The 10,085-nt window shown below is 39.3% G+C and overlaps 1 pseudogene; it reads left to right on the top strand.

The window, feature by feature from the left end:
- Positions 1-2,424: 2,424 nt before the first annotated feature.
- Positions 2,425-4,028, top strand: LOC142612171 (cytochrome P450 94A2-like; annotated as a pseudogene).
- The last annotated feature ends 6,057 nt before the right edge of the window (positions 4,029-10,085 follow it).

Consider the following 10,085-nt stretch of genomic DNA (forward strand, 5'->3'; position numbering starts at 1 on the left):
TATTCGTCAATACGGTCCATGAGGCGACGTACACTCCGTACGGGTTTTTTGGTCAAGGACTTCCTCAAGTCATGATCAGTTGGAACGCCTACTTTAAATGTATTGATCGCCACCTCATCAAAATCACCATCTATCTCGTTAAACATCTCCCAATACCTGTCGGAGTATGCTTTCAACGTTTCGCCCTCCTTCATAGCCATAGACAACAGTGAGTCCAACGGTCGAGGAACTCTACTGCATGCAATAAACCGTGACGCGAATGCTCTAGTCAATTCCTCGAACGAACCTACAGACCCTGATTTAAGACCGTTGAACCACCTCATAGCAACAGGTCCCAAGCTAGAAGGGAAGACTTTGCACATCAGGGTCTCATTGTGAGAATGCACCGCCATTCTCTGGTTAAAGTGGCTCACATATTCCACCGGGTCAGTCCGGCCGTTATAAATGGTGAAGGTGGGTTGGGTGAACCTCCTGGGGAGCCTCTCATTCTTAATCCTGAGTGAGAATGGCGATTTGGAGAGTTGGTGCAATGCCCGGCTCATGGCATCGTTCCCTAAGCCCCTAGAGGGGAGCTTCTTGTTCCTACGACCTGGTAGGTCATCCTCTTCGCAAGAGGATGTTTTACCGGGGGACGACCATGACCTCGAACTGTAACTACTTCCCTAGGATTCCCCCGAAGAGGTATTAGATGAGTGTGAAGCACGCCTCCGCCTGACGCGACGCAACTTCTTCTTAAGGTGATCAATCTCCTTCTGCATGGCCTTAGCGTCATCTTCGTGGGTGGCCCTGCCTCCACAGTGAGTATGACTTGCTCTAGGATATTCAATGTGAACACTACCCTCTCGATCCTCCCGGCGTTCAAGACGTTCGAAAGGATCCTCAGGTTGCGATCCCTGAGATTCTGCATGGTACGAGCCTAAGCCTGCCATGGTGTTCGAGTTCTTTCAACACTAGATTCCCACAGACGGCGCCAATTGTAAGTGCACAATTGCGCCTGGACCCAAAAACATACGTGGGCTCAGGCCCAATGAGCCTTAAACAATGAAATTTGTAGAGTGTGGGTTCGCAATCTAATTTAGTGGCATTCGAAACTTGATGAACAGGCTAGAATGTTACAGTATTTGCAAACAATGGACGAATAGGGCAAATGAACCTCCTCGGACGTAAGCCGAGGACGATTTATGAATTATTTCTCCTTTTCTTTCAAAGATTACAGTTCTTATTCCTTGTCTAGTTATCTGAAAAAAAAACCCCCTTTTTCTTTACTCTCTTCCCTCCTTAAATACTTTTTCTCCTTTCCTCTTTATTTACGTGTCACACAAATCTTACCCTTAGATCCTCTCCCCTACTTTTCACCACCTTCTTGAAGTCCTTAAACAATGGCTAGAAGTTCCATTCTACTGTTCAGGGGTCACTTCCCCATTAATGCGGCCAGGGAGGTAGGTGCAGGGTCTTTAATGTGGAGGTAGCAGTCTTTTTCTGAGATATTTCTCTTACTCTGTGGCGTCTAGAAGGTATTTAGATTCTCCTCTTAACCAACAGTTCGTCCAGAGCATTGCCTATAATCTTCATGACGAATCCCAGGGTCATCGCGGGTCTTTCCGAGGGGAGATTATTCCTCGGACGAATCCTCGGACCTTCGCCCTGTGAGCCGACTTACAATCTTAAAGGCTTTTAGTAAAAAAAAAAATAAATAAAACGATCTGGAACCCGTGAATGAAGTCCAAGGCCCAAATACTGGCTCAAGTCCCTTTACTCCCCACAATAATCATTACTCTTTTAAATTTGCTAATTATTGTTACACTTAATCTACAAAATTGTGTTTTGAAAATATAATTTCAATTAAAATTAAGGTATCATGTTTTCATAATTATAAGTTGGATTTTATTAACATGTGCCCTTAGAACATTCAATAATAAATTATTTTAGGAAATTTTTTATAAAAAAAATAAAAAAGTTTCAAAATTTTTTGACCATTTTTTTAATTCTCCGGTAAATGTTTCCAAAACTGAACCCAAGTTTAAGTAAAATAACATTTTCAAAATATGATTTCAAACATCGCACTTTTCGAACCTAAGATCAAGTTTTAACTTAATACTTAGGTTACGTTTAGTACTGTCTTAAAAAGTCAACTTTTTAACTTTTCAACTTATTTTTACTATTATTTATAGTTTTTATTATATTTTTTAATATTATTTATGGATCTTATTATACTATTTTTAATTTTATCTACAATATTTGTAGTAAAAAAAATTTCAATTTTATCTAAATATATTATTGTTGTGCAGTACAGTTACGCTTACACTGTCTCACCCTCTAAAGACAGTTACAAACTGTCCCAAATATCAACATAAACACAAGCCAAAAAGACAAAGAAAACATCTGAGAAAGTGAAAGACCAGCCCACATTCACAAGCCAGAGCCATGTTGCCCATTTTCCTTCTCATTCTAGTTCCTTTCCTTTCCCTATTCTTCTTCTTCTTCTTCCTCACCACCTCCAAATCCAACTCCAAAGCTCCCAAACCCTACCCTCTAGTGGGTTCATTCTTCGCCATCCTCGCCAACCAAGATCGCCAGCTCCAATGGTTCTCAGAGATCCTCCTAGACTCACCTTCTACCACCTTCGTTCTCCGCCGCTCCTACTCCAACCGCCAAGTCTTCTCCGGCAACCCCACCGTGGTCCAACACATCCTTAAGTCCAACTTCCAGAACTATGAAAAAGGCGAGACTTTTCGTTCAAGACTCACAGACTTTCTCGGCCATGGAATCTTCAACATCGACGGTGAGTCCTGGAAGTTCCAAAGACAAGTCGCTAGCCACGAATTCAACACCAAATCTCTCCGCAAGTTCGTTGAAACCGTTGTGGACACTGAGCTCTCTGACCGCTTAATCCCCATTCTCTCCTCAGCTGCCAAAAATGGAACTGTCCTGGATTTCCAAAACATTCTTCAAAGGTTTGCTTTTGATAAATGTAAGATCGCTTTTGGGTTTGACCCGGTTTACTTGTCGCCCTCTCTTCCACAAGCCAAGTTCGCCTTAGCTTTTGAAGACAGTGTTCGAATCAGCTACGGGAGGCTCACTGCTTCAATACCACTCATTTGGAAAATCAAGAAGTTTTTCAATATTGGGTCAGAAAAGCGTCTCAAAATTGAGTAATTTTTAAGTATTTTTGAAAAGAATCATTCTTTTCACATTTATGAGGGTTACTTTCATTAAATTCATGGTATGATCCACATTCAATATAAGAGAAGAAAGCAACATTACACGATGCTCCAAATTACTTAAGATTTTCCCCTCAAAATAGCTGTCTCAGAAGTAAAAGAGTACGCCATGAACATAGTAAAACAAAAGAAGCAAAAGCTAGAGCAGCTGGGAGAGAAAGAGAGCCTCGATGATGACCTTTTGTCGAGGTTCCTGAGCTCTGGCCATGTGGACGAGAAGTTTGTGACCGACATTGTGATCAGCTTTTTACTTGCTGGGGGTGACACTACATCAACGGCTTTAACATGGTATTTCTGGCTTCTATCTCAGCACCCAGAAGTCCAATCCAAGGTTGTGAAGGAAATCAAGGAACATTCCAAAGCGCCTTCTTATAAAGAAGTGAAAGACCTGGTGTACGTTCACGCCTCTTTATGTGAATGCATGCGGCTGTACCCACCAGTCTCGTTGGACACGAAGGAGGCCCTGAACGACGACGTGTTGCCCGGAGGGACAGTGGTGAGGAAGGGGATGAGAGTTTCTTACTCTCCATACGCTATGGGGAGGTTGGAGTCGCTGGGGATCAGACTGGACCGAGTTCAAGCCCGAGAGGTGGCTGCAGAAGGAGGAGAATTCCAAGTCATGGAGGTTTGTGCAGAGGGGCTCGTACCATTACCCGGTGTTCCAAGAGCGTGGTGGCTAGGGTTTTAAGGAGGTTTAAGGTGGGGCCAGCGTTTGAACGAGAAGTTGTGGAACCAGAGTATATTTCCTACTTGACTGCCAAGATGAAAGGTGGGTTTCCTGTGAAGATTGTGGAGAGAATTGAGTGAACTATTCCTATCTACTACTTACTTTATGTGATTGAAGTTAATAAATTTGGAAGATGATGTGAAATTAATGTGTAATTTTATTTCCTCAAGTTATGATCACTTATTTAATTTATGTTAAGTAATTTTCAATGTTATAGATGTAGATCAAATTAGTAATCGCTTCCCCTTCAACTCCACTAAACAATTTTGTAATATATATATATATATATATATATATATATTTATCCCAAAAGTCAAACAAAGCCGTCTTACATATTAAATCCCCAATACACAAAAGTTTTCACTGTAACAATTATTATGCCCTATAGTCTTTTGTGCATCACTTGCTGATACATCTAGCGCAGCACAAACTTGCACTTCATCATGTCCTATCAGCTAAAAGTAATTTTTTTTCTCAAAAAAAAAAAGCTAAAAGCAATTTTCTAAACTGGTTATCTACATTCATATAATTAATGATATAAGTGAAAGATAATAATGAAATTTTTTTTTCTTGTTACATTACTAGAAACTAGATGATGGTATTCAATTCTTCATACGTGGTTTAGTAAATCATCTAAAAAAGTGTTGTACCTGAAATGCATAAGGATGAATACCATCATCTAGTTTCTAGTAATGTAACAAGAAAAAAAAAACTTTCAAAATTGTGATGCGCTACAAATTAGGATGTCAGAACTCCACAACAAATGCTGTAACGTTTCCGAGAATCATAGAAGTTCAAAGAGAAAGAATCTTTATCAAGGAAAAAGGAAAATTGTTACAATATTTCAATCAAGGATATTTTAACAAATAGAGATTATACGCTTCTGAGAACTATATATCCTACATTTAGATTATATGCTTCTAAGCCCATATCAGTAACTACATTTGGGAAGAGTAAGACCAAATTTGGTCCAAGTACTATATTTCAGTAATAGTATAATACCTTATGTGTAAAAATATATAAGCATAACCAGATATCTAGTTACAATTTAAATTTTCTAGATTAAAAATTAAAATGAAATTCACAATCAATGTCATTACTTCCAGAGCACAGAAGTTCTGATCCTAAACAAACTACTGTGGCTATTCAAGACCTAAAGATGTGTTAACTAAAAGAATCATATGATGCCCTTTGCAAAAGTGCATGCCAATCACAAAAACCTGAAAGCTATGCACTGCAAATGTTAGTACTGGCTAGGAGTAGTTTGAGAATATGTGAATGCCCTTTCCACAGTTGAGCACCAAACACAACTTCACAGCAATCGTCTTGCTACCTTGCAATTGCTTCTTGTCTCCCCCGATTTGTCAATGAGGATCTGTTTGTCGCGGCACTCTGAGGAACAAAATGCTTGCAAATTACTGCATTACATCATCAAGTAAAGTCTAAGAATAGAGTGTAATAAAATTAATTTTACTTAAAAGGAATCAGAAACATACATTTGACAATAAAAAAAAAAAAATAGTAACACAATTATTTCCTCAACTTGTTCATACAATGAATTGTAAGTGGTGAAATTATAAATCCACATGAATCTGCCATTGTATGCGAGTTGTAGCCAAAATTGTGGAACTACAAATTTGGGAGGACAAAAGTAAAGATAAATGGAAAAAATATCCAACCAATCAAATTGCACCACGTCATATAATCAAACAATTATGAAAAAAAAAAAACTAATTTGGCTTTAATTTTCTGTTATTTCCTCAACAAATATAAACGGAGAAAAAAAAAATTGATTCTAGATGTGTATTTTAATGATTTTGATCACTGTTATTTCTTTTAAAAACTTAAAATAGACATAAAATTAAAATATGAAAAAAAAATATAAAATATATATCTCTCTCTCGCGCATATATATATATATATATATATATATATATATATATATATATATATATAAATTAACTGTGAGTTGTGACTTAATTTTTCAAGAATTGTCAAGTCCAATAATCTCTATGTAAATTACAAGACCCTTTTAGTTAAATTTTAATATAAAAATAAGAAAAACATATGGAATACGAAAGGAAGAAAGAATTTGCAATAAAATTGGCATAAAAATTGTACTATAAAGTAGTATAATCAAGCAATTGCAACAAAAATAAAATTTTGAATTTAATTTTCCATTATAATTTGCTATAACATTGGCTAAAAATATCAAACAACGAAAAAAAACAAAAGACTAATTCGACTATAATACCAAAAAGAAATTTCTTTTCTTTAGTTTCCATTATTTTCTCAGTGGCCAAACAGAGGACAAAGAAAAGGAAATATAGGATGCAAGACATACCCGTACATGTACACGTCATTGCCACCGATCCACTTTTTGCAAAGGTGGCATCTTTCCAAGAAACTCCCAAGCTGTGTCTGAGAGCTCTCCATTTTCACCGGAGCACCACCGCTCTCCGGAGCCAAACATGGCCAGAACATCATCGGCGTCACCGGTACCGGAATCGCATAAACTGCATTCACCGGAACCATACCAGGATTGCACCAGAACTTCGTCGTCGGCGCCGGAGGCAAGACCCGGTTGAAAATGAAGCTGCTGTTGTCGCCATCGCTCGAGGGGGAGGAGCTAGCAATTCGCGTGCGTTTCGCTGACATCTTGATGAGAAAAAATAGCAGGGTTTTAGTGAGAGAAAGTTAGGGTTTTAGAGAGAGAGAGAGAGAGAGAGAGAAAGAGAAAGGGTTTCAGAGAGAGTGAGAGAGAGAGAGAGAGACAGAGAGAGTAAGGTAATGCGTAACGTGTGGAGGTTAAACGTTAGCTTTATATATATATATATATATATATATATATAGGCTACTGTGGTCCCAGCAAAAGAGCGTTTCTTCCTACTTTTACTACTTATGGGAATTGAATTGTGTATTCCAAAACTTTCTTATTCTTCTCTTTTTATAATCAAATTAAAATATCAAATTCTTTCCTATTTTGTAAGAAAAAAATTATATATTTTTATTTTATATATATAATTTTTATTTTGAAAATATAAATTATAGGTGGATAAAATAATTTAAAAATTAACAAGAAAGTGGTCCTATTTTTTAGTCAATTTTTAGTGAGAGTTAGAGTTGCATTTTTACTAGATTATCCTTTAGTTTTATCTTTACTTAAATATAGGGGTATATGAGCATTTTTAAACTAAAAAAATGAGAAATCTAAACAGAAGAAGCCCCTTAAATAATAGTTGTGGGGTATGAGAATTCCGAGTAAGGTGATCACACCACGTGTCACGCCTGGCCGAGAAAGATAGTTGTTGGGCTGAGGAGGCCACATCCTTAGATTTTAATGATCACGTCATCAATGCGCTATCAAAAGAAGCTCTACTGTGTAGAAAGGGTTTTGGGAAGGGAGATGGCAGTGATGGGATTGAAAAGCTAGATACTACCATTACATTTAATACATACCACCAAACTTTTTGGCCGCATTTATGTAGAGAAGACCTTTGAACAGTGTTTCCTGACCGCATTTATGTGAAGGAGACCTATGAACAATGTTACCTTGGGTGCCACATCTCTCAAGAACTTGAAGAAGATGCTAAATAAGATTGGAAGAGGGGAATGATCTGGGCAATGAATAGGTGGAAGGCCAGGATCATCTGAAAGTGTCTATATAAGATAAAAGATCCCCCATGGGAAGAGGGATCGGGAAAAAAGAGAGAGAAAACATTGTAGACTGAAGAACAATATTTTTAATTTGTCTTGAAAAGAGAGAAATATAAGAATCAATCTCCTCGGCTTGAGTCCGAGGACAAATCTCATTGTATAAACTATTTCATCTTCATCCCATTGTAATCTTAAGCTCATTGTCATCACTAATTCAACTCATTAGAACTTAGATTTAGAACCCACTCTCTATAAATTTACTGTATTGGGTTGTTTGGGCCTATCCCCATCTTGTTTTGGGCTTGGGTGCAAATTGCGTCCCTACAATTGGCGCCGTCTGTGGAAAATCTTGGTGTTTAGTAAGTTGAACGTGAAGGTAGGATCAGGTCCGCATCAGGCTGAATCGATGGGGTCCCAACATCAAGATGACTTTTTGAATCTTGAAAGAAGTAGGGACCGGGAGGGAAGTATACATACCACCCACACTAGTAAGAGTCAGTCACGAGGTGGGAGCAAAGTCTCTCATGAGGAAAATGCTAGAGCCATGCAATTGGAGATTGATCATTTGAAGAGGAAGTTACGCCATGAACGGCGGAAGTGAACTCCTTCTTTTTCTGACCCTTTTTTTGATGAGGGTGGAGACAGTAGTTATAGGCCTAGATCAAGAACTCCCCCTAGTGAGTCTTTCTCATATGAGGAGGACAAACCTGCTAACCGCAGAATTAAGAATTCATCTTGCAGAGACCTAAGAAATGACGCTATGAGTAGAGTGTTGAATAAGATTTTCAGGTCACCCTTCACACGATGAATTGAAAGAGGGAACCTCGGCGATTTACTTAGCCAATGTTTACCATTTACAACGGCTGAACAGACCCTATGGAACATGTTAGCCACTTCAACCAGAGGATGGCTGTGCACTCTAGAAATGAGGCTTTGATGTGCAAGATTTTCCCCCTAGCTTGGGACCTGTGGTGATGAGATGGTTTAACGGTCTGGGAGTAGGTTCCTTTGACTCCTTTAAAGAGCTCACTCGGGCGTTTGGATCTCGCTTTATCATAAGCAATAGAGTTCCTCAGCCTTTAGATTCATTACTGTCCATGACCATGCGGGAAGGGGAGGCCCTCAAAACGTATTCAGACAGATATTGAGAGATGTTTAATGAAATTGACAGAGACTTGGACGATGTAGCAATAAGGACTTTCAAGGTCGGCCTACTTGCTGAACATGATTTGAGAAATCATTGACCAAAAAACCTGTGAGGAGTGTGCGCTGGCTTATGGACCATATTGACAAGTACAAGCGCATTGAGGAAGACCAACAACAGGGATAGGGGAAAACGAAGGTTATCCCTCAAGAGAGGAGAGATTTCAGATTAGACAAATACAACAATAACAGACCCCGAAGAGATTTTGCTTGGCAATTTAGATCTACGGCTCCTCGGATGGTCAACACGGTGTTCCAAGAACCGATGCATCAAGTATTAGAAAAGATTAAGAATGAGTCCTACTTCAAATGGCCAAACAAGATGGCAAGGGACCCTATGAGGTGCAATTAGAGTCTGCATTTTCAGTACCACTGAGAGCAGGGACATACTATTGAGGATTGCAAGACTCTGTGGAATCATTTGGAGAAATTAGTCAGGGATGGAAGATTAAAACAGTTATTGTATTGGTCCAACGGGCAGGGGGACTAGACAGGGTCAAGAACACAAGGGAACACTTCCTCAAGGCCTCATTTGGGCACAATTAATGTCATCTTCGCCGCTCTTGGAAGGACCGGTTCTCGTCCCTTCAGAGTGATGTCTGTAGTACAAAAGCTCGCCGAGGACTCTAATTCTGGGCCGAAGAGGGCAAGAATGGATATCCGACCGGCATTCAGTTTTTTAGAAGATGATAAGGTTAGGACCACGCAGCCATACGATGATGCTTTGGTGGTTACGCTTAGGATAGGTGGGTATGATGTGAAGAGGGTGATTGTCGACCAGGGTAGTGGTACAGAGATTATGTACCCTGACCTATACAAAGGGTTGAATTTGAAACCAGAAGACTTGACAACTGATGATTCACCATTAATAAGCTTCAATGGGAAATTTGTCATTCTAAGGGTTCAGATTAGATTACCTGTACAAGTAAGTTCAGAGGTGGTGGAAGTAGAATTTATCGTAGTAAATGCCTACTCTCCTTACACAGCCATTGTAGCAAGACCTTGGCTTCATGCCCTAAGAGTTGTTGCCTCAAATCTGCATTTGAAGGTGAAGTACCTGTTGGGGGACTAGATTGAAATGCTGATTGGGAGCCAATCTATGGCTAGGCAGTGCATGGCTTCTGTAACTATACGTCAGCCTGAAGCTGAATCCTCGGCCTCTACTGAGGGGGGCTCATAGCAATCAAGGATCCCGGCTATGCCTTTGGAGACAATGTTAGAAGGGCCCACGTGTGAGAAGCTGGAGGAAATTCTTATTGATGATGATCTAGAAAGAT

The sequence above is a fragment of the Castanea sativa genome, chromosome 10 (assembly GCF_040712315.1).
Source record: "Castanea sativa cultivar Marrone di Chiusa Pesio chromosome 10, ASM4071231v1".
NCBI classification, from domain to species: Eukaryota; Viridiplantae; Streptophyta; class Magnoliopsida; order Fagales; family Fagaceae; genus Castanea; species Castanea sativa.